Here is a 25,749-nt window from a genome sequence, read left to right on the forward strand (position 1 = left end):
AAGGCCAACTCCGGCGATTTTTTGGCCATGTCAAAGTAATGGTGATTTTATGTTCCTGAGACGTTCCTGTTACGGGCCCGATAGCAGAAATACTCGGCAAATTGGAGAATAATTTTAAATAAGCAAAAACGCGCAACACCGAAACCGAAACCCAACCGAGTGTACTGTCTACGTATGACGTAGACGTTGTTACGAACGAACCGGAAGTCGTGCAAGGCATGCCGGTCACGCCGGCGCGGAGTATGAAAACTGTGACAGCCGGGACGACCAGCGAAGCGCCGGCCAAATCAACGCTGTCTGTCGCCTTGTGCACAGCAGACGCTCGCTGTAGCGGCCGAAGCGCCCAAGTTAGCGGTGCCCTCGGCTGCGTCACTTCCGCCGCCTTCCCAATACTGACGTCACAGACGCAATGTTGCCAGTAATTGTGGGAAGCCAGGAGGGCGTTTGCAGACAATCTTTAAAATTCATTTGCAAACAATCTGCGCATGTCTCAAGCTTGTAATTTGGCATAAATGACTGAAACGTGCAATGGAACGTACCCAGTGAATTTCATTGAGATCCATCGACCTCGAAAAATCGCCGGAGTTGGCCTTTAAGGAATCTGCGTACGCAAGTTAGAATGACGAGTTATCATTTTAGCACAGATAACACTTGATGGTACTACATAACCTAACCATAACAGCTGCTATGCATTCAACTCTGACTGACCAGAAGCACCCCAGTGAACTTGACAGAAAAAGTAATTTAAAGCTGAGAGGGCAGTCTGAATAAAAGTTGCGACCTGCTACTCAGCGTTTGCGAAGAAGAATGGGGGTTAAGAGAGAGAGAGAGGGAGGTTAAATTGTAAAAATGACGAAGTGGTGGTGAATAAACAAACAGTAGGAAAGTCTTCAATGTCAAATCCAGACTGCTGCCTTGGAAGAATTTGATAAAAAACGTTTAGAACATCACGAGCCGGCGTTGTTTCAATAACATCACTTCAGGTTTCTAAGGTATGTCCTAATCGGAGCTTGTCTTGCACTGTTTTTCGTCCCTTTACTTCGTTCGCGTTGCTGTTTCATTATGTTGCGATAGTTTTGACTCGCTAACTTTCTCAACGTTCTTACTATTCGTGGAGCCAGCTTTTGGGCCAGCCGTTTACTCAGAAAATATTGCGCTTTGTCACTGAGATACGAGGCCGTGAGTTTGATTCCCTGCAACACACAGGCGTAGCGATCTTTTTCGTTTATAAAGCTGCATCTGGGCAAAATGAACTCGTACGGCGTGTCGCATTGGGTCGTTTCAATCAATCAATCAATCAATCAATCAATCAATCAATCAATCAATCAATCAATCAATCAATCAATCAATCAATCAATCAATCAATCAATCAATCAATCAATCAACCAACCAATCAATCGATCAATCAATCAATCAATCAATCCTTGTTTACCATTACGTGACATCTCCGTCATACGGCGGCGCCGATTAAGTAGGAGTAGGCGTTGAGCAATGCGCTGATGAAAGTTTTTTTAGGGAATATATACGTTATAAAATGCAAATTGAATAACAAATCAACATTACATCTCAAAATTACTCGTATCTGCACTAAATAATTGAATATAAACAATATTTCTATGGTTACAGCAAATAACAGTAGAGAGGGAGGGAGGGATTTCTGATTAATTACAGCGTTGCTTCTACGGGATTTAATCTATGTGCTCTATGTTAGACACCTCTAAGAGCTAAGCAGTAGCCGGCGCCTTATTTGTTCGCCAACATCTCCTTACACCATGTCAATAAAAAAAAAAAAGCTAACGAGGAAAAGTAATGATAGGCCTACTAAAGAAGATATAAACGATAACTTAATACGAAAAGATCGTTTAATAGGAAGAACGTTATCGATAAATATCAAATCAAATGTGGACATCAATAATAAAACGTTATCTCGACCACAAAAAACACGATAACACAAGAAAAAGAAGGGGGGAAATGTCAAAGGAGGAGACAAGTTATTAAAGGTGAAATACAGGACATCAAGAGCGGAGATTGCTGGTTACATGATAGGTGTTCCTGGAAAGAGTCACAGGGATCTTATGCATTTGCCGAAGACGACTCGAAGGCGAAAGTTATCTCTTCTGTTTTCACTCTATTGTATAGATCCCCCCCCGTTACTAACTTTTTGCCATGGACCTCTTAAACGAACTTGTTAAACGATTCTTAGAAGGTATTGTTACGAGCTTTTTACAACCTATTCACTATCGCTGAGGCGATATTTGTAAGCTTAGAACCCCGTCCAGGGTCTTGTATATTGGCCATCTTGAGACGATATTACGCAAAATAGACATAACATATTGATTGTCTTAATATGCTTGATTAAGAGTCATACGCTACGTTATCTCGCGCACCAAATAAAATTGTACGCTATATAAATATAGGCGCATAACTTAAACTATTTATCCTAAAGCCTAGCTGCTCACCGGCACCAGCTGCGTACCCCAGAGGTAGGGCTATATATACTCCTGGAAACATTTTTGAATTATACGTGTCGCGTAGCCTTGTCGTTGTGTATGTGTGGTGTTCTGATTCATGACATGCTGTGCATAATTACCTACTGATATATCGCAATGTTGATGCTCGCGAATTTGACCGTTATAAAAACAAGACTCGTGAGGCGAAAGGATCACGGTTACTCATTTCTTTTTGTAGTAACCGTTACTACCCATTTTACTAGTTAGCAACGAGAAGGGCATAGTAACCGCTACTAAGTTCGTTTGTAACGGCGAGTTTAGTAACGGTTACTAACCTCCCCGTTACTAACCGTACTTACTAACAAGTAGTAACATATGTGACAAGTAGTTGGTAAACCGAAGTTAGTAAGTACTACAACCTTTTTTTATGAGTGTACAGCTGTGTTGTTGGGCGCTGCACGAGAATAGTGTTCTCCCGCGATCCGCGGGAAAACACTATTTATTTAACGCTATCTATTTAACAACGCCCAGCACCCAACGCGATCCTCTGCTTTCTTTATATCATACAGTGTGAGCTGCGCCATGACTCTTTTGGTTCGAAACACACAGTTTGTATGATTCCGTTTTACTGCGCGTCATTTGATTTCTTTAATTTTAATACTATAAAAAGGTGAAGGACGTTGCTGGCTGCAGGCAGGTTGACTATAGCCTTGCACCACAGCGCTGTTCAAGTGGTTAAAGTGTTCGCCTCCAATGCAGGAGGCACTGCGTTCGATTCCCATTTGCCAGCGGGTACCCACGGGTTTTTCCAACGGGTAGAGAGGTACCCCGGCCTGCAGGCGCTCGGTGTCGTGGGTACGCAAATCTCGAGGAGGTACTTTCATAGCCTTAGCCTAACTCAGTATGAGCATGAAGAAAAGGGACACAAGCAAGGAACGGAAAAGACAGGCGACACAATGGGAGCTCATCTTAGCGCTCATCCTGTCGCCTGTATTTTTTCTTTCCTTCATTGTGTCCCTTTCCTCCATGCCCATACTGAATTGCGCTACAGGCTATAAGAGAATATGATGGACCAACTCCCCCAGTCAGCAGTACTCTTAATCAGGTCCTGGCTAAATGCTGGCTATATCCAGGAAACTACACGGAAAATGTCCGGTTTCCTGGCTATATCTAGCGCTTTAAGCGGGACCTGATTAACAGTGTATCGAGGAGGTGGCTTCTCCTTTCCTGCCTTCCTCTGTCACTCCTCCCCCCCCCCCTCACCACGCTGTTTCAAGCTCCCTTGTGAGTTGCAGAAATAAGCAATTTTTCTAACTTCAAACCACGATCTCTCTAAGTAGCTTTACAAGATGTGCTGGTAAACTACCTCTCGACTACCTCTCCTATTCTACGTAGGTGCTGGAAATGTATATCAAGTGTTATATGCTTTGCCTACCTTACGTCACCTCTGGACGCGCATCGGGGTTACGAGCATGACAGCGGAAGTCGGTCTCTCTGAAAGACTTCCCGGTTGCATCGCGAGTTCCTCCGAGGGACGGTTAGCATCTCAAGGACATGTTCCGTGCTCGACGAGCCTCGCGAGGTTCGAGACGCTCGTCAGGTGTGTAGAGACTGCAGGGGCGCACATGCACCTACTCACGCATGTAAACCTAATGTGCCAGCTATAAGCGCCATGTTCCCTAGAAGACCTCGCCGTATCCTCAACACAAAATAACAAAAATAGAGAAGAACATGGCGCGTACACACACTTATAAGGCACTCTCGCGAAAGCAGTGTTCCGTTTCGTCGTGTGTGCGTGCTCGCTCTTTTCCTCGGCCTTTTGTCGCGCTGGTCCCCGCACTCACGCACGCATGCGATTTTTATCGCGCCGTGCATCTCGGCAGCCCATCTGCCCGCTTCACCAAAAAAGCGACGTCGACCGGAGGAGCAGGCGCCGCAGCGAGGCACTCTGCATATGCCGTAGGTGCATATGCGGGTCCCTTGTGGCGAACGCTGGTGCTACTGCTTCGGCAGGAAAACGTTCTTGCTAAAGTTGGTCGCAGCTTTACGGCCTGAGGATCAGAGCTATGTCGCAACCTCTGGCATACGGTGCGCGTAACATGAGATCGGCGCTTAAGTCACTTGATTCATTTTTGATTCACACTTCATTCACTCTTGATTCATTCTAACGTATGTTTCTTCACTACTGATCCACATCAATGCACAGTGATTCACACTTAAAACATTTGATTCGTTCTTGATTCGCACTTAAGTGAATTGATTTACTGTTGATTCACAACTAAGTCACTCGATTCACTCTTTATTCGCAATTAAGACATTTGATTCACTTTAACGTAGTTTCTTCACTCTTGATTCACTTAATGCAAGTTGATTCACTTGATTCATTCTTGATTCACACTTAAGTTAAATGATTTACTCTTGATTGACAACTATAAGTCACTTGATTCACTCTTGATTCACTTTAATGCACGTTGATTCGCACATAAGTCATTTGATTTGCTCCTGCTTCGCAATGAAGTGAATTGATTTACGCTTGATTCACAAATAAGTCCCTTGATTCACTCTTTATTCGCAATTAAGTCACTTGATTCACTTTAACGTAGTTTCTTCACTTTTGGTTAATTTAATGCACGTTGATTCACTTGATTCATTCTTGATTCACACTTAAGTTAACTGATTTACTCTTGATTGATAACTAAGTCACTTGATTCACTCTTGATTCACTTTAATGCACGTCGATTCGCACATAGGTCATTTGATTTGCTCCTGATTCACAATGAAGTGAATTAATTTACGCTAGATTCACAAATAAGTCCCTTGATTCACTCTTTATTCGCAATTAGGTCACTTGATTCACTTTAACGTAGTTTGTTCACTCTTGGTCAATTTAATGAACGTTGATTCACTTGATTCATTCTTGATTCACACTTAAGTTAACTGATTTACTCTTGATTGACAACTAAGTCACTTGATTCACTCTTGATTCACTTTAAATAAGTCATTTGATTTGCTCTTGATTCACAATGAAGTGAATTGATTTACGCTTGATTCACATATAAGTATCTTGATTCACTCTTTATTCGCAATTAAGACACTTGATTCACTTTAACGTAGTTTCTTCACTCTTGGTTAATGTAATGCACGTTGATTCACTTGATTCATTCTTGACTCACACTCAAGTTAACTGATTTACTCTTGATTGACAACTAAGTCACTTGATTCACTCTTGATTCACCTTAATGCACGTCGATTCGCACATAAGTTATTTCATTTGCTCTTGATTCACAAAGAAGTGAATTGATTTACGCTTGATTCACCACTAAGTCACTTGATTAATTCTTGATTGACTTTAGTGAACGTTGACTCACTCTTAGGTCACCTGATTCGTTCTTGATTCACACTTGAGTCAATTGGTTCAATTAACTCTTTATTCGCACTTGAGTCACTTGATTCATTTTTTATTCACACTTAGTTCACGTAATTCACTTTAATGTACGTTGTTTCACTCTCTATTCCCTTTAGTGCACATTGGTTTGCTTTGAGATCTCTTTGAACTCACTTTAATTTGTACTCGTAATCATTAGGCTTCATTACATCTATAACTTCACAAGCATTTCTGTGCCATTCGTGTTCACGACGTCGCCGGACGTCGAATTTTTCGACGGACGAACCGTACAAGGCTTTGACCTCAATATCGAAAGCAGGCCCCGTCTTATTCAGGACTGCATGCTGTGTGCCGATCCAGATTCGTCAAACACACGCGCACACCATTCGTGATTCTGCACTTTAACCCGCCAGCAAAAATGGACTGTATCGTCTTCCGTGTGCCAGCACCGCATCGCCGTCTGTTATCGAGCGCCTACATGTGCACACTTTTTGACGCAGGTCGCAACGTGACTAAGCAGATTGTCTGCGCCGCTTCGGCCGCGTCTCATGCATGGCATACGCGCCGCAAGAACTGCATGCAGGCTCCTCGATGCGGTTGCAATCACTGGTTCTCATCGTATAACAGGCGTATCGCGCCGTAAAATCTTTGAACTTGCGCGCAATGCGAGCATATCTGGAAATAATCTCGACACCGATGCGCACCGCGTTGTCGAAGGCACGAATGCGGGCGCCAGTTTATTATCAGCTGCACAAGTGTCTCGCGTTCTTGTGCGGTTTGTGAGCGTATACTTACCGTATAAATGACCTCAGTGAACTTGAAGGCCACTAAAGAACACCTTACGAGGCCCGTTGGGCGTTGTAAGCTGGTCACCACCACGGTATTCTCGATACTACGTGGTTTTGCAGTGCGAAGTGTTAGCCGCTTCGGGGTCTCGTGGATTCGGCGACGTGAATGCATACTGTGTGGTGCTTAGAACGACGTCGTGGCCGCACTTCGGGAACACTGCTACCGGGAAAGCTTCGTAGACAAACGTAAGTTACCTGCTGTTATCACTGCAGCTACACCATGAGTGAAAGGAGTGTACGATACCGCGCTCTATTATAGATGGGAAGTCGTTCTGCTTATCTCCTTCAGCTGGATATCGCTCAGATATACCCGCTCTGCATGATAGCTTAGCAGGTAACGCGTGACGCTGCTAAGCTAGATTTCGCTCCTACATTCCAGGTACGGCGGCCGCGTTTCGATGGGGGTAAAATGCAAGAACACCCGTGTACTTGAGCCCGTGTGTATTTAGGAGCGCGTTGAAGAACTCCAGGTGGTCGAAATTGATCCGTAGTTTTCCTGCGGCGTGCGTCATAGATATATAGTGTTTCGGCACGCGAAATTCCCGGGTCAACTTTTCACACTCTTGTGTTTGTGCCATGGCGTTAACTATATACTTTTATGTGAACCACCTGTGCAAGACGGGCACAGAATTGTTGCGACATGCGGTCCCATCAGTCCTGTAGCCTACATAAATCGCAGTATCCTTTCGTACCTGCGACGTTACAGACCAATGATTCCCCAGAGAGGAAAGTAAGCTGATCAATATAACACGAGAAAAAAAAAGCTGGTTATTACGACCTCGATTTTTTTTTATTTTCCTCTTATTTTCGGCTTATCAGTGCTCCATCGCGCAGCGTACACACGAAATGGCGAAGGTGCTCTTCGAAGCCCCCCGCGCGAGGTGAGCGTATGCAGCGGGCAGCTGCGTCGCGCGTGAGGAGAGACTGCGAGATCGGCGGGGAAAGCGCGTTATTTTGCTTTCTCGTTACAAATCTGGCGATAGTCGCGATGACGGTCAAATAGCCAGCGAAGGGGGGCGGAGCGTACGTCGAACTGGACGCAGATGGGAAATTGTGGTAACGTCCTGCCGCGCGAAAAAGCTTCGAACGGATGCCCACTTTCAATGATATGCAGCGGCTCGCGTGCGGCACGCGGCTCTACCCGAGCAGGTGTGCCGCATACGCTCACATATAAGCAGCATAGGTATACGAAATACATGAAGAAACATACTTCAGAAAACATCCTATTCCTTTTTGTGAGCTATTTTTTTCCAAGCACCACTTCTCTCCTTTTGTTCCTCAGTCAACTTTCTCGTTCGATAATTTTTAATGAAGTGAATATTGTCATGTGGACGTGACGTTGAAGGATGCGGCAGTCGGCGTGTTCGATATAAAACTCTTCTTTTTTGGGTGAATCTGTGCCCGGAAAATGAAAGGAGCAAAGAAGAAGCAATTCAAGCTGTTTAGTCCGCTAGTGAGAGGATCACGTATGCGTGATGCCAGCTGGCAAGAGAAAAATAGTAACAATACCTTGGTTTGGGCGAGTTGGTCCATCATTAGTGAAAACTTGAAAAGCGCGAACGACGAAGACGAAACACACAACGGGACTTGCGCTTAACTTGCAACTGGCGTTTATTGGAAACGAACATCGTGATATACCCCCGCATCAAGCTCATGCATATGCACTCATCATCCCACAAAAGATAGCGTGGGTGTATTTTGAAAACATGAAATTTGAAAACATTGATACACCGTAGATTTGTTTTCAAATTTCATGTTTTCAAAATACACCCACGCTATCTTTTGTGGGATGATGAGTGCATATGCATGAGCTTGATGCGGGGGTTATATCGCGATGTTCGTTTCCAATAAACGCCAGTTGCAAGTTAAGCGCAAGTCCTGTTGTATGTGTTTCGTCTTCTTCGTTCGCGCTTTTCAAGTTTTCACTAAAGAAAAATAGTGTTCCAAATCAGCCGTCGTGGTTTCGAGCGGCGCATGACTAACACTCCCAGGTCTGCATGCACACAAATACCCGATAAAGTGGACGGGGGGACGACCGCCGTATACCTCAATTGGTAAGAGCATCGGGTGCGTAATCCGAAGGTTGCAGGTTCGTTCCCTGCCGGCGGCAAGTTGTCTTTTCGTCCACTTTGCTTTCTTCACATCTATATCACAATTATTACGATACACTTTAAGCAGTACAATTAACGTCCCCTATACCTGCCTTGGCTTCGTTATCTGTTGGTTTTCATTAAAGGGGCACTGCAACACTTTTCCAAGTAACCGTCGAATGGCTTATAAAGGAGTGTAGTGGCTTACGAGTTGACCGCCACAAACATTTTTAGAATCCTTCAAGTACAAGCGGAGTTAGAGTTCTGTCGCACGCCGTAATTGCTTTCTTCTCTCGTCCCGATGAGTGCGCTGGAAGCTAAGCAAGGAGGGGTGGCACGGGAGAAAGAAGTTACGTCACGTGCGTGTTATGACCTCAAGCACTTTTAGGGGCGAAGCTCCTTAAGGCGGCACCCGTTCGTCCCTCGTAGTCGTAGTAGTCGTAGTGCGTAACCAGTCGTAACGCTAGTACCAGATCTTGACCTCCAAGGTGGTGACGGTGGGAGATTTTTCCTGTGCGTTGTTGAACAATAAAAAATTCGCAGCGTGCGCGTTAACTAAAAGCCGAATTCTTCTGTCTCTCATTCCCCATTAGCAGCCATTGGCATGTTCCAGTAGGAAACGTTAGTAGAAGTGTAAGTGTTAGCTAAAAGCCGACTTCTTCTGTCTCTCATTCCCATTAGCAGCCATTGTTTACCTCCAAGGTAGTGCCTGGTGAGATTTCTCCTGTGCGTGATTAAACAATAAAAATTTTGTTCAAAACGCCGTTGATTGATGAAATAAACCAACGAAAGACACCAGATGTTTTCTAAAAGCAAAACGAAAGAACGCCAGATGTTTCTAAAGCAAAACGAAAAGACGCCAGCTGCTTAACGAAAAACGCCAGAAGTTTTCTAAAGCAATGGTTTTCTAAACAATGAAAATTCACAGCGTACATGTAAAAGTAAAGTAAGCTGCAAGTCGTCATAACTCTCATCGAACCTTTAGTATAAACGCGCCCGATCTCACGTCGGTGATGATGTACTGGGCAGAATTCACGGAAGATTCACGGTTTACCGATGAACCTCCGCAGCTTCGCCCACTCATCCTCATTCACTCCGTGGATATGCTGTGATTTTTTTCTTTTTATTTGAACGCGCGGCTTACCTTCAGTGTGATCGCGAGCGCGCGCGCGGGAACGTGGCGGCCTCCCGCGGTGGCCGTTGTAACTATGCCGCTCACGATGCTCAAGTCAGCCAGTGGTCGTGAATTCGGGTATATGGCATCATTTGTAGAAATAAGAGGGAACGATTTCTAGCTGAAGTTTGGGAATTAATTGTAAATTCCAGGCCGCGTGCTGCGCTATAATGTTTGGCTCGCGCGTACTCTGCAGGAGCCTCGACTACCGATCGGCAGCGTTTTCTGACATGCTGGAAAAGTGTTGCATGGCCCCTTAAGGTTGTGTCTTTAAATGTGGTCATATACGTGGCAAGTCAGGACTCACCGAAAAGAATAATGCATATTAAATGCGAAGCATTTCTTAGCGAACCTCTGGCACTTTGAGCGTTTCTATCTACGTATCTATCTATCTATCTATCTAGCCGCCTACGTCTGGGTGCTCTCATGATCGCCTCCTTAACTTGGTGAAGACCAAAATTTGCATGCGAGGGTAAGAGGATTTGACGAATATGATTGCCGGGTCATGACATGAATAACGTTAAAATCCTGTCGCGTACGTCGTCAAACCCTTTCCACGAGACACGTGTGGTACATACCCGTTTACCACGGGCCGCGGTGTACGGGTATGCGCCACAGGTGATTGACAGTTTATATCTACCCAGGAACGGCGAGAACGGACATTGGTAACTTAAATGCTAGAGCGTTAAGGAAAACCAACAATGGCAGCGTTGACTCAACGAATGGAATGAATGAAAATTGGGATCCCTGCAGGAATCGAACCCAAGCATTCTGCGTGGCAGTCAGGTATTCTACCACTGAGCCATGCCAGGTCTATAAACTGGTTTGGAAAAACAACCTACGCAGGCGTAATATCGGTGCAACGTCAATTGTGGTTGTGGTGCTTGCTATCTAATTTTACAAGAAAGCAATAAACACTACATGATACTCCTACGATGTGTACTCCTACGATACATGCATCATATAAGATTAACGTCTGTAGTTCCAGTGTTGGCTCCGCTTTTATAGCAGTCTAATAAATATTACGTTTGTATTCATATGATTGAGCAAGCTATATTGAAGCATTGCTCGATCCCGGAGGAATACATTAACGAAAGTTACATATGATATCCACATCACCGCAGTGTAAATTGCACTTAGTCCACAAGAACGACGCAGTGTCCACTTCATTTCTTACGAGGCTGGGCGATGGCCTCATGCTGACCGAGGATGATGCGAGATTGAGTGACCACCGCTTTGTAGACTAGGCTACGTAGGCCACATACGCCCAGGTAGTCTGCGAATAAGACAAACACCATCCACTGATGTTGGTCCACGTACCACTATCCAGGCCTACCAGCCTCGACGGCCTATACCTCACCAACGCGAAGGGTGGCTTCAGGTTCCTACTTGTCGCCTGCTCTACAGCCGATTTGTCGACGAAATGACCGAGGCATGAGGATGTAGATGCGGTCACTGACCAAGTCAAGGTGAAAAACACAGAGACGTTTCGGGACCCATACGGCTTCCTTGTTCACACTAAGCAGGCAAGAGCCGTGTGTCGCTTTTTTATGCTAAAATGTGACGTAGTGAACGGGTGTAGGTGTAGGAACCGAGGCATCCTAGAATTCCAACAGCTCTACTCTACATACTTCACTACACATGGACCCCTCGCCACCACGATCACGACCGGATCATATAACAAGTCATGACCAGCTGCTGGTGCTCACTGATCACGGTGATGATGCCCTTGTTCAAGAACTGTCAAGAACTTCTTCCACACGTGCACACGTGTTCGTGAAACGTGCGTGCGTTCTCGGGACACATATGCGGCTCTTCAACATATATATGTGTGCGTATAAAATTTAAACATATCTTAAGCGTCACTTTGTAACTTCTCGCTCAGTAAAAAAAGTTACGCCACAGTCACCTACCCGCCGCATGCTTCGCATAACATCGACTCCCACGGTACGTGGGATCTGCCGAATTTTTTTTATTGTTTTTTTCTTGAGTGATAATTTAACAATGAAAACAGCTTTCCTTGTTACACTTATTAAGACGTAAGCATGAAATTGCAGTTTACAGCGTCAATTGGCGTTCTGCGAATGAGTCAGGAAGGTTAAAGGTAATCACTAAGTATACAGCACAAAACGGAGAGCCCTGTTCCTCGGAGTCATGAATCGTTTGGTAAACGTTGCTTTGGGCGAAAACATCGCACGGACAAGGTATCAGCGGGATGGTTTCGGCCTAAAAGATCAAAGGGACAGCTATAGCATTTCGATGAAGGGGTGAACATACCCAACGTGCCTTGCTTCACCTTCATTAACTGGCTATATAAAGCAGGAAACAGGAGGAGGCACGAGCAAAACACGTATACGAGCAAGCCCATCTCTGTGTCTAGCTGTTCCATGGCACTGTTACCGCATTGAAAGAGGAGGAGGATGATGAAAGAAAGCCAGGGAGGTTTCCACTTGGGAAGGGGAAGAAATGTTTGAGAGAAGAAGAGAACGGCCGCTGTTGTTGCCGCCGACGTAGTTTAAACACACGGTCGATCAGTGCGGTAGCCTTAACAGCACCGTATTGATGGGGAACAATCAGCTACAAGGGATGCTTCCACTGCAGCAGTCTTGATTAACGCCCAGGTTTCAAAGAGAGAGAGAAAAAAGTAATTTGTCGGAGCGAAGACATATTTTTGGCAACGCCGCCCGATTCTCTTTACGGCATCCCTATAGTGATGGTCCAGTGGCTTTACGCTGCTGAGCACGATGCTGATGACGTCATGCGACATTTAGCTCTTATCGTCATTTGACGTGACCTTGTGATCACGTGACGGCACCGTTCGTGTTCAAGCAGCCGCCAGTCGACTCGCCACCGGGCACCGGATATTGATGCGAAGAACTCTAACAGGGTCTCGCCAAAGCCTCTTTGACTCATGAGATATATAAGGCTAACGACTTCGTAAAGTTGCACTAGGTTTTTCAAGTTGCATCAAGTTACGCCACGTCCTTACAGGTTACGTGAGGTTTCCATGGGTAATTTAATCGCGGGAGAAAGCTGCGAAATTCAAATGGGTATTAGCAGTGCCGAATGGTGTGGTAATTTCCTGGCGCCACGTGGAACATCTCCCTCGAACTTGATTAGTCGCGTTTTCTGCGCACAAGCGGCGGTATATACTAGAGTGGAGATATTCGACGTTGGCCTTCAATACATTCTGTGTCACTTCTCTCACTGTAATGTACAAAGACGATCGTGCGCAAACGTTTTGGCTATGAAGACGAGGAAGCCACTTTTGGCATGTCCATCTCATCGTAGCCCAACGGTGATGAAGGCGCTGTTGCCATTTTTAAGGACAACAGAGAGTACAGAAGCGGTTGTAGCAAAATTGGCGTTCGTTGTGGTGCACAAGTTTTATCTCACAGTGACAGTTTGCGGCAATAAGGACCCACTGTAGTGTGTGTGTGTGTGTGTGTGTGTGTGTGTGTGTGTGTGTGTGTGTGTGTGTGTGTGTGTGTGTGTGTGTGTGTGTGTGTGCGTGCGTGCGTGCGTGTGTGTGTGTGTGTGTGTGTGTGTGTGTGTGTGTGTGTGTGTGTGTGTGTGTGTGTGTGTGTGTGTTTGCCCCGAAATTCGTCCAGCCTTCTATAATCCCGGGCAACTTTTTTTTTCTTTTTGCCATGGAAAGACTTTCTTTCGAACAATTATGCCTTGCCCCCCCCCGCCCCCCCCCCCCCGAAAAAAAAAATCCTGGCTACGTGCCGGCTCCCTTGTACAACAATCCAGAGTATAGTATACGAGATTTTCCTTTTTGGTAAACCTCCCTACCTTGTCCTTCTCCTCTCTTTCTCTCTCTTTCCTTTGTACGTTATTGCGAAGGCTGCCGCAAAAGGCGCTGCCAATACGCGCGCCTATGCGGTACGCGAAGCTGACGTGACAGTGAACGCAAGTCTCACGCGCACGGGATCGACAACGCTGCTTCACCATGCGCATAGTGAGTTAGCCGCTGCGCGGGAGAGTGTGGCGCCTCGTGATCGCTACATGTGTACGGCCTGTGCAGATCGATTCGCACTGTCCCAGTGTCCGAACTGGTCGTGGCGCTGCAGCGTTTGAGATTGGGTTGGTTATGACTGGTGGATCGTGGTATTATCTTAAATGGACGCTAAAGTGAAACGATGAATCAATTTAGACAGGTGCATTTTTTTTTTAGGAATCTGCTTTCGTTAATTTCGCCATCATAGGTTTATTACGGTGAAAGCCTTGTATGTCTCAATAAACGAGAAATTTGGCCGTCGTCGTCAAAATGAGGGATGCAAAAAATCACCACGTGATGACGTCACAATATGCCGTCACCATACCGTCACATAGCGTCACATTTGTGACGTCATCATGACGTCACATAACGTACCGTCACATAATGACGTCATCTCGTGACATCGTCGCCTGGTCAAAGGTGGGCCGATCCTGGAGGCAGTGCAAAACCACCTTAGGTGCAGAAATCTTTCGGAAGGGGCGGGGGAGGATCAATACATCGACTGCAAAGAAAAAGACGATGGCTTTCGCCTTCGAGTCGTCTTAGGCGAATGGACGCTGTAAGTTTTTAATGGAAGTGCAAATGAAGGTCAAATTTCCATTTTTAAATTTCGCGCCCAAATTCCTGAGTATAAACGTCCACGTGACGTCACGGATTTCAAAGAGTTCTTTTTTTTTTTCGTGTTTTCGCCAAATTGGCTTCACGAAATTTACTGAAGCTTGGTGTGTTATATCTTTGGCCCTCTTAGAGGACAGTGTACTTCATTTTGGTCAATTAAGGACAATGTAGGCCCTTGTATACGCCATGAAGATCTATGAGGTCACAGCGAGTAGATGCGGGAACATCAAAGTGGCGTCTTTCCGCGTTTTCTCTCTCACCAAGCGTCTCACCTCGCGGCAAGAGTTGTGCTTTTGGTGTTATGAAAGGGTAGTTTACTGATACGAGAAAAAAAAAATCGTTTTTCTCTTTAGTGTCCCTTTAGGAAAAAATCTGGCAGACAACTCACTCACTGGATTGCGACTGAATTCAGACGGTGTTGGTTTTATAGCAGATTTTATAGCAGCGGATAGCCGACATTAGCCAACAGCTCGCAAGAAATGTTGTGAAGCTCAAACTGCTGACGCAGGAAAACGTTACTTTAAGTCATTTCCATCGAAACAACGTAATAAGTATTTACATACGAATTGGTAGGTTACACTTGTCGGTATTCTACAAAATGAGCTGTTCTCTTGCGAAAGACCTTGGCAGGTAAACCAGACAGGATGCGGACGCGTTGGCCTACAACTACTGGGAGTTATAATTCTACAGAAAAATCTGGCACTAAAAGAATTGATGACTTATAATGTGAGAATAAGCGTGCAACCAGTAGGCTGCGTACTACAGGACTACAGGTGACATTACCCCGCATGTGGCGCTCGCAATGCCCGGCATGCCTGTGGAACCCGTTTGCTAGTCTTTGTCAAAGCCGGCTTCTCCGCATTAAGAGAGTTTCAAGGGAGAAGCCCACAAGCGCGGGAGGTTCAATGCATCGAATTAGACGAAAAAGGAGATGGTTTTGGTCTTCGAGTGGACTGAAGTGGATGTATAAGGGACCCTGCGAGTCAGGCACGTAGGCAAGGGGAGGGGGGTGGGCAGCCCCCCCCCCCCCCCTTTCCCCGAAATTTGTCCAGCCTGCAATATTCCCAGGCAACTTTTTCCTTTTTGCTACGCAAAGACTTTCGAACAATTAGGCCTTGCCCCCCCCCCCCCCCCCCCTCCCCGAAAAAAAAATCCTGGCTACGTGCCTGCTGCGAGTTCTTTTTTTTTTTTTTTGTGCATGCAGTCGACAGAGATGACAGCAGTGTTGCTGTGAATGAATGAATGAATGAATGAATGAATGAATGAATGAATGAATGAATGAATGAATGAATGAATGAATGAATGCGTGTCAGCTGGCATCGAACAGAGGGCAGTCTATTGCAATACTGCAGGATGCCGATCTGAATGTTACGTTCCTCGCATTGGTCATCATTCACACCATTAAGAAATCAATGCCTGTCGATGTGTCGTTCGCATGCTTAACACTGGTGCTTATAGTAGTGGCACTGGTGCTTATAATAATGTCGGCGTCGGCGGCGCCCACGTTCAATTTTCGCGTTTGATGGAGCATCTAAGTCTTTCGTCTTATTGAATAAACATCATGTTCGCAGATAAAGCTGTGGTTAATGCAGAGCACCAGTCCTACATGTTTTTGTCTTTTGTTCACGCTTACTTGCGTATTCTTTTTTTTTTTTCGCATAACCGCGAGCCTCGCTGATCACCCCACTCCTTTCTGCCGTTTCAACTTGTACAATCATTCACACGTAAGAAAACAATAGCGTCCATCAAGTAGCACCGGAAGGGACGTGCTCTCGCCCTCGCGCCTAGCGCCCAGAGTGCGCGCGCATAATAGATCGCGCCCGCATGCACCGTCGCACCGCACCGCGCAGTCGTGTGTACACGGATCGAATCATTCAGTGGCGCGGCTAAATCATCGATCAAATGACACTCAATACGCCCGCAATGCCCCGTGGTGGTGCCGCCGCCGAGTGGTGGCAGCGAGGTCTGCAGAATTCTCCATGGCGCCTGTCTCATGTGGCATTGCGTGGTCGCATTCCCCGTACGCTGTATGTGTAGTATAAAAAGGCTCAAATGCGCCAACGAAAATACTTCTCTTTCAAATGAGGAAAGAACACAGTACACGCTCGCGCGCGCGCACACACACACACACACACACACACACACACACACACACACACACACACACACACACACACACACACACACACACACACACACACACACACACACACACACACACACACACACACACACACACACGCACACACACACACACACACACACACCACCTCAGCATTGAGGCTTAGCAGCCTGTGAGGTGGGCAAAGCTTGCAGACAGGCGTCTCAGGGTACTTGCATGTGATGTGTGTCTGTGCGTTCGCGTCCCGGTGAACCATGTACTACGTAGAGTAACAGTATAGCGCGCACGCACGCGCCCAGGCCTGCCGGCCGGTCTCCTGCGCGCAGCTTTTCCCACAAAGCGCGTCTAATTTTCCTCACTACACAACGGGGCCGCTCATTATACGGCCCTTATACATGCAGCGTCGGGAGGCAGGCGTTTGGGGCGCGGGGAGGTAGGTGACAGAGAGAAATGATGATGTCGCACACGCGCCGCGTCGTTCGCAAACGCCTCTGCAGTGTGGGGCCTCGGCCGCACTCGCCCTTTCGATGGCGAAGGTGCAGTGGCGACGGGATGCACGCACATACACACGCACACCGTCGCTCCGGTTTCGGGTTTCGCACCCGTGGCAGGTTTCGCGTCCCCGGACGGCGGGCCTCGATTCGTCACGCTGACGTGCGGACAAAGCGAGCCGCGCCACGTTGGTGCCGCGGCCAGCACATAGAATGCATTCATATACGTATGTGCGTGTATATTATATATATACTGTGTCACGACTCATGCCACGCGCGCATGCGTATACATGCGCAGAATACTCGCTCAGTGCACGCGTTGCGTTTAACTGTACGCTGAGTGCTTACTGTGTATTGAGTGCCTGTTATATATACGGACGGGCATTAAAACGCAGTTTTCAGAAGCAACCCTTTCCATTTTTTTTTTTTTAACGGATTGGAAGTGTTTCGAAAAGCCCCGCCTGTTGCGACATCATCATCGCTACCATTGCCGTCGCGCTTCGGGGGATTTGTATAAGTGAGCTTTAAGAAACATAGCGTAAAGTTCGAAGCCTGGCTGTAGCCTAAGTAAACACGAATACGCAGACATAGAACGCATCCTATGGGAATGCACACACACACTGCAATGCTCTTAGATCACAAATACTCGGACCTCCTTGAGGATCGTTGGCGCGACGCTCTGGCTAGCTCAGAATTATACAAGACCAAGTTTGGGTCATCCAGCAGGCCTCAGAAACAGCGGGCAGGCTGAACCTCGTCGCGAGCTCCCGGGTGGTTTAAGCCAGGCCGCTAATGTGCAGGTTCTCAATAAAGCTTTGTCCGGTCCAGTTTCAAGCGAGAAAGAAGTTCAGGGTCAGATGAAAGCTGGGAGTGATTGGATGGCGACGAGCGAGGAATGTCGGTATTCCTCGTTAGACGACTTTTTATCTCGAATATCGTTTAGCTGCCAGTGTAGTGGAACAACAAATGCCATGGAGATCAAATTCGAGGGCAGTTTTTCAGAGTAATAACCCCCTCATTTTCTTCCTGAATGCAACCGCTTCAGACATACTGAAGTACGCATCAAGAAACTGCGTAGAATAGCGATTCGTGTATTGGAAGAACCACCGAGTTCAACTGCAGCAAAAGTGAGGCAACATTGTTGACAAATGTCTATGCGAAATCGGGTTGCACGTATGAAGTATATGACCTACGCTAAAGCCCTCTTAATAAGCAAGGTATCGATCAATATGACATGCGTGCTTCTGTTGAAGTTTGTACGCAAGACATCTGACGGTTACTCGGGCAGAAAATTGGTTTCTCCTGACCGGTGTAATCCTACGTAATATCGGCTATTTTCTAATGAAGTGTGTGTAATCAGCACGTCCACTGAATTCCCCGGATGTCAAGCTGCGGCTTTCCTCCGCAGCAGAGGCATCAGCCGTGGTCCACGCGGTCCTATACGGAAATTAAGAAAAACGCATCGATAGGCCCGTGCCCTGCAAAGCATACACCACGATCTACTAGGTTTTCAAATGATTAAAAATGCAGCGATTAAACAGCAAAAGCATAGGAAACTCAAGCGAAGCAGAGATAAGCCGAGTCTGCTTTTTATACGAGGTATACGTGACAAAACAGGCTCAAACGCCCCCGCTTTTGTCACCCGCGAAAAAAAATGTATCTAAGTCTTGTCAAGTATAGCTTACAGTCGCGGACCTATACCTTATCACTCCTGAGGAGGACTGACTCCCAATTATTCATGATACACGGTCGTTCGAAAAACCTTTTTTTGACGCTCCATAAATAAGCTAATCTCGGCCGATACGTTTTATCGTGTATATGTGTATACCTACGCGACGGGCTCTCGTCGGACTCCCCGCCTTTTAAAGGGGGCGTCCGAAAACTCCGTCGGTGGTCGATAGAGCGATGCGTCGTTGTGGCCACTGTGTGTGTACAGCACCGCGGAAGAAAGAAGACCACACGCCAGAAGAAAGCTGCCCCCTGCCCCTCCCCCTTCATCGCGCCGCACGCGCGGCCTCATATCTCTGCATGCCCTCAACTGCCCACACGGATCACCGCCTACAGCCGCCGCTCTTATCGGGCGGAGTCTATATCGGCTTATCGGACAACCGTGGGAACAAACCGCGCCCGGTAGCTCCCGCTGACAGGTTCACGCTGTGAACTCAAGAACAAAACGAAGCCCCCAAAAAGATATTCAAAATATACTAAGAGGAGAGAGATGTCCACAAAGGAATCGCAGTCACACCCGATAAAAAGCGAACCGAAGCGATTTAGAGAGAGGAGGAAAGAAACAAGATGAAAACGGGAGCCTCTGTGGCAAGCCGACGGCCCGGTTTTTTTGCCTGTGTGGTGGTCTGGGCCGACCTGCCTGCCTGCCTGCTATACTACGCCGGGCACCCTTGTGGTGGCAGTTATAGATGCATCGCGGCTGCTCGAGAAACGCGGAGCGAGGCTTGAGCGGAATGCCAATGCGAACGGCGGACGTTCCTGAGCGCGCGTCCAACGATGCCGCCACAGCGTACGCGCAGGGGTCGGCCCCTGCAGCCGTACAGGTACGCAGCCTTAGCCCCAGCAGCGGTAGCACTGTGATGAATGGTTGCCTCGAGCGGCTGTCTTTGCCCGAAGCGCGCTACCGCGCGATCCAGCTCGCCGTTTTCTTTTCTTCTTCTGTTGCTGCTGTTGCCACAGCTCTAAGTACTGTCTAATGTCCAGGCCAGCGTATAACCTTCTTTGCCTTACTTCTTTTGTGCGAGAAGAGATGTGGAAGGGCTCGCTGACGCGGCCGTTCGGTCCTGTAACCAACGGTGGCGGTACGTCGCACAGAAACGCCAGTTGACTATTAGTCTGCTTGAAGAAGCTTTGGCTGTCATTGCGTGGTAACGAAGTGAAAGTGGCGGCGTAGTCGAGCGGTGATTGGTGGTCATGACGGTGGTGATTATGATGACGTCCTACGTCAATGGCTCACACCCACCCTGGGTGATTGCCCAAGAAACGGTACAATTTCGAACAAAAAATGGCCACATGTGAATTCTCTGGAATCGCGATTTTCCGCTTCTACCATTGAGAGAGTATAATTTATGTCGTCGTCAACAAATGTGTTGAGCGAGAAGGGAAAGGGGAATGAAACATAAACGAATTGCACACAGCACTCATGCAGACAACTGAGCGCCAGTTGGCTGTAGTTTCGCGCGTGAAGATTTAGCGCAGGGCTTGCTGTCGCGGTTTATGGCGTTTGAGCTATTGAGAAGTTCAAGGTTTTGACAGAGTCATCCTTAATTCACGCTGCCATCTTTTGTCCTCTCTCATTGTTCAGAAGTCTCATTCTTCGTATATCAGAACTAACTGTTATAACAGACTTGTCATTGCTGCGTTGTTACGATGCATAACACTCAATTCTTATATAGTATTCAGGCTTTTTAGCTGTGCACACATGGTGGAGGATTGCCTAAGTGCTACACTATTTGCCACAAGATATATTCCTGGCGGAATAAACCGGCTATAGTTGTTGCTACGGTCATATTCGTACTGCACAAGAAGTCGCGGGTGCGAGTCTTGAGCACTGTGGCCGCATTCTGAAAAAAGCGTAATGCAGAAAAAAAAAGACGTTCGGATATCGTGCTTTCGTTTCACGTTAAAAAAAACAACCCCGCATGCGGTTGAACTTGACACCAAGCTGTATCACACGTACTCCCCAACCGCACTACCACGTCGCTTGAGGTGCTGTCCTGTGTTGCTTTTGGTCATTAAACACTCAAACTTCATTTTATTAGCTCTGTGGGTAGCATATCTAACCTTACACCAATTTTAGCCCTGATCTACCGTACCTCTATACATAGTCTGTAGACTAGCTCTCGTCGTTTACGCGACAAGGCGCGTGTATAATATAAGAAAGTCTACAGACTTGTTTCACCCTCGCCTGCAGAGTCCAAGACCTGGTCAGCGGACGCAGCTGGTCATTTTCGCACCCGATCACGTGTAAACGCATCGCGCGCCCCGCCGCGGCAGGCTGTTTCAACAAACGGACGCGCGCGACTGCGCCCCATATGTATACTGTTCGCGGTGATCGCTCTCCTGTCCCCTTCAGCGAGAGCGTGGTCAACAACAACAACAACAACAACAACAACAACAACAACAACAACAACAACAACAACAACAACAACAACAACAACAACAACAACAACAACAACAACAACAACAACAACAACAACAACAACAATTCAATAAGCTTTTCGGATGACCGTTTTCCAAGCACTCATATACACGGACTAACACCGTTCGCCGTTCTGAACCATGCCCATAAATAATAATAGCGAAGCACACCCACCCACGCCCTCGTAAGAATAGCGGCACAGCAGGACGATGTCGTGCCTTTGTCGGCTGTCGCGGTGTCAAGCCTCTGTAGTATATGCGCTGCGACCAGCCGCCGTTCACCGCCAGGAAATGGAAAAGGATTAGTTCTCGCGGGAAGCTATGGCGGACACTGGTCGGAAAGCGCGGTTTGACTTCTCCCCACGGAGTCGAAAGCGACGGCGCTAATCCCGTGGGTCCTCAAAGCCGCCACCACGATTGTTATTGACGTCGCGGGGACCACACGGTGATTGAGGCCCTTCGTCCTTGCGGTCAGAACGTGCGTGTCCGAAACACGAGATGGTTGAAAAAAAAAAATAGCGAAGAAGAAGACAAATGAGAAGAGGAAGCAAAGAAAATAAAATGCGATCTCAGAAAGTCGTGTAACCTTTTCATGGCGTATCCATACTCTATATCCACGAGAACCCGGTCCGTGAGATTTTCGGGAGAGCGACCAGCACTTCTGCGCGTCGGTTTGACCTCTTGGAAGGTTAACAAAGGATATGCGTGACTTCAAGGGTAAAAGAACTAACGGCCAAGAAAAAAAACCAGCAAAATACAAACAAACAAACAAACAAACAAGCAAGCAAGCAAGCAAGCAAGCAAGCAAGCAAACAAACAAACAAACAAACAAACAAACAAACAAAAGAAAAACCCTTCGAGAAATGCGTGGAACGCCACCTCTAGGAGCATGACACAACTGACACCATCACAACTGAACGACGATAACGTCAATGACGACAGCATGACGACGACTATGACGTCACGGCTTGTATAGTTGACACGACGCAAGCTGGTGAGAGCAAACCATGAGTTTAGACAGGAGTTTTGTGCTGACTTTCTAGTTTCAAGGAAACATGCCGAATGTAATGCAATGGTGTCTCGGTCAGTATCAGATTTGATAAAGGCTAATCAGTTGGCGTTGTATAACGTTACCATACTATGGTATCATCAGCCTGTCTACATCCACTGCAGGGCAAAGGCCTCTCCCATGTTCCGCCAATCAACCCGGTCCTGTGCTTTCTGCTGCCACGTTATACCTACAAACTTCTTAATCTCATCTACCCACCAAATTTTCTGTCTCCCCCTCACGCGTTTGCCATCTCTTGGAATCCAGTCAGTTACCCTTAATGACCACCGGCTATCCTGCCGACGTGCTACGTGCCCGGCCCATATCCATTTCTTCTTCTTGATTTCAACTATGATATCCTTAACCCCCGTTTCTTCCCTGACCCACTCTGCTCTCTTCCTGTCTCTTAAAGTTACACCTATCATTTTCCTTTCCATCGCTCGCTGCGTCGTCCTCAATTTAAGTTGAACCCTCTTTGTAAGTCATGTTTCCGCTCCGTAGGTAAGTACCGGTAAGATGCAGCTGTTATATACCTTCCTCTTGAGGGATAGCGGTAGACTACCATTCATGATTTCATCATGCTTGCCGAATGAGCCCCATCCCATCCTTATTCTTCTAGTTATTTCACTCTCATGGTTCGGCTCCGCGGTTACTACATGTCCTAAGTAGACGTACTCCTTTACAACTTCCAGTGTCTCGCCACCTATATCGCAAAGCGCTGTTCTCTGCCAAGCCTCAATGCTACGAAGACAAAACTGTGCATAGGCAAAAATCAGATGTATGCATTAAGGGACAAGGAAGGCAAGGTCGCAACCAATATGGATAGAATAGTTGAGGTAGCGGAAGAGTTCTACAGAGATCTGTACAGCCGCCGAGACAGTCAGGAAGATAACGTAAGAAGCAGTAATAGCCCAGAGGTATCTGACATCCCACCAGTATTGACAGGAGAAGTAAAGAAAGCCCTAAAGGGAATGCAAAGAGGCAAAGCCGCTGTTGAGGATCAGGTAACATCAGACCTGTTGAAAGACGGTAGAGAGATTATGTTAGAAAAACTGGCCACCCTGTATACGAAGTGTCTCTCGACGGGGAGGATGCCAGAATCTTGGAACAGGGGATATCAAGGACCTGAAAAATTACAGGCCCATCAGCTTACTGTCCGTTGTCTACAAGCTATTTACAAAAGTAATTGCTAACAGAATTAATACGACATTAGAGTTCAATCAACCAAAGGACCAGGCAGAATTTCGTACAGGCTTCTCAACAACAGACCACATTCATACTATGGTATAACGGGATGTTGATAGCAGTATGATAGCAGGGACTGATCGCGCTTCATAGGCGTATGCACGCTATAGTAATAAAAGGCAGTGACCAAAAAGTGACATTTCTTCTTGTGCTTAAAGCTTACATACGTGTGTTTGAGACGAAACAAATACATGCGACGAGACGCTCGTTCGACACTTTTCTGACGAAGCATACACTACTCCAAGTTTCTTCTGTGCCCTCGAGTCATCCCACTCAGCTGTCGGCCTAGTGCACTCTAGCTTCCCACGGGGCTTCTTTAAGCCAAGCCGGGTCGGCCGACCGACCCGGCTGATCGCCATGCGTGCCGCGACTGCCTGCAACCAGCGCATTGAGCCCGACCGCGGAATGTTTGGCGCTCGGATACCGCGAATGCAGCGGCCCAGCGTCGTTTTTTTATGAAACACCGCCGGCGCTTGCTTCGCCGCTCCAGCATTTCCCGTTTGTTTGTGCATGGCGACATCCACTAATCGCCTTTTCCCGAGCCTTTATGAAGGTACAAAAAAATAAAGAAACTAGAAATCATTGCCGATCCATTTCATCTGGCCACGGGCTCAATCCTCTTTGACCCACGCGGCGGAGAGACGCAACGAAGGAGGAGAATTTGTTTACTTATTTTTTTACCCTCTAATCATGATCGATCTGCCACTGTTTCTGATGCGAAGCGATTGCTCCGTGCGATGAAACAGTCAGTGGAGCCACAACCCCTTGCGGCATTGCTGCAGTGTTGACTGCAGCTGCTTAGAGAATGCATGCAGGAACGCATTATATATATACGAAGATATGTGCACTGTTCAAATCTTGGAAGCCTCTCTGCCTGCCATGTTGGGAAAAGGGCGCCATTCCTTATCTTTGGCCGTTGATTCTGGCATTATGTAAGCTCCCGATAAGCATCTACGTGCCCTTATAGCCCGTTCTTGAGACCGTCTTTCTGTTTGTTGCAAATACCGCATCGTGGGAAACTAGAGAGTCATGTTTACGCGGAGTTTGGGTGTTTCTTTTAGTTGAGGTCGAAGAACAGGAGTCGTTCCAGAGTATGCATGGACAAGAACAGTAGTGTGTTGTTAAAAAATGACGCCATAATCATCATCCGCATCATCGTCAGCATATACTTCATGTCCACTGCAGGGCGAAGGACACTCCCAGCGGTCTTCAATTTACTTTGCGTGAGCTGATTCCGTTTAATTTCTGCAGACTTCTTAATTCCGTCACCCCGGCCACCTAACTCTCGGTCGGCCTGGGCTACATCACAATTCTCGGTACACATTCGGCCGTTCTCGTCATCGGTTCTCTACACCATGCACTGCGCGACCTGTCCATCTCCACTTATAAGTGCGGAACACTTTAGGGGCCCGGCCTGTCGTATGCTGCCGTATGCTGCCGTATGCTGTCATCGTATGCTGTCGTAGCCTGGCGTAACGCAGGCAAAACCACGAATAGATAGCCAGCTGTAGAATATTGAGCGCGCGCTCGCGCCAAGGAGAAGCCTTCTTCCTCTTGTTCTTCGAGCGTCTTGATGATGATATCAAGTGCGGAGCACTTTAGGGCCTCGGGCTGTCCTTTGCTGTCGTCGCTTGGCGTAACGCAGGCAAAACTATGTATAAAAAAAAAGCAAGCAAAGGACAAATAGAAAGGGAGAGAAAGAAAGGGAAGAAATAGGAAGAAAAATAGAAAGAGCAAGAAAGAGAAAGAAATAGATAAAGAGAGAGGAAGAAATAAATAGAAATAAATAGGAAAAAAAAAGACAGAAAGAAAGACAGGAAAAGATAACAATAAAGAAAGAGAGGATGAAAGAAGGGGAAAGCCGAAGAGAAACAAAAAAGGCTGCCCAGCTCCGCACTTCCTTCAGGCTTGGCACCACTACTACGAAGCTGCCTTAATGTTTTTTTCTTCTCTTAATGCCATCTAGGATATCGACTACCCCTGTTTGTTCTCTGATTCGCTCTGCTCTCTTCCTGTCTTAATGTTGCGCGCCTTTCATTCTTCGCTCTGTAGCACACTGTGACGTGGCTGAAACTTCGACAGCGTGGATGTGTCGAGAAAGTCGCAGGGTCCTTTAGGCACTCGCC

At 46.9% G+C, this 25,749-nt stretch overlaps 1 long non-coding RNA gene across 1 annotated transcript in view; it reads left to right on the forward strand.

The window, feature by feature from the left end:
* The first annotated feature begins 6,634 nt into the window (after positions 1-6,634).
* The window catches only part of LOC119396294 (uncharacterized), a 258,725-nt gene continuing 239,610 nt past the window's right edge, over positions 6,635-25,749 (forward strand). The window contains exon 1 of the long non-coding RNA XR_005184416.2: positions 6,635-6,869. This is a non-coding gene — a long non-coding RNA (uncharacterized LOC119396294). The remainder of the gene's footprint in view (positions 6,870-25,749) is intronic.

Source organism: Rhipicephalus sanguineus, chromosome 6 (assembly GCF_013339695.2).
Source record: "Rhipicephalus sanguineus isolate Rsan-2018 chromosome 6, BIME_Rsan_1.4, whole genome shotgun sequence".
NCBI lineage: Eukaryota > Metazoa > Arthropoda > Arachnida > Ixodida > Ixodidae > Rhipicephalus > Rhipicephalus sanguineus.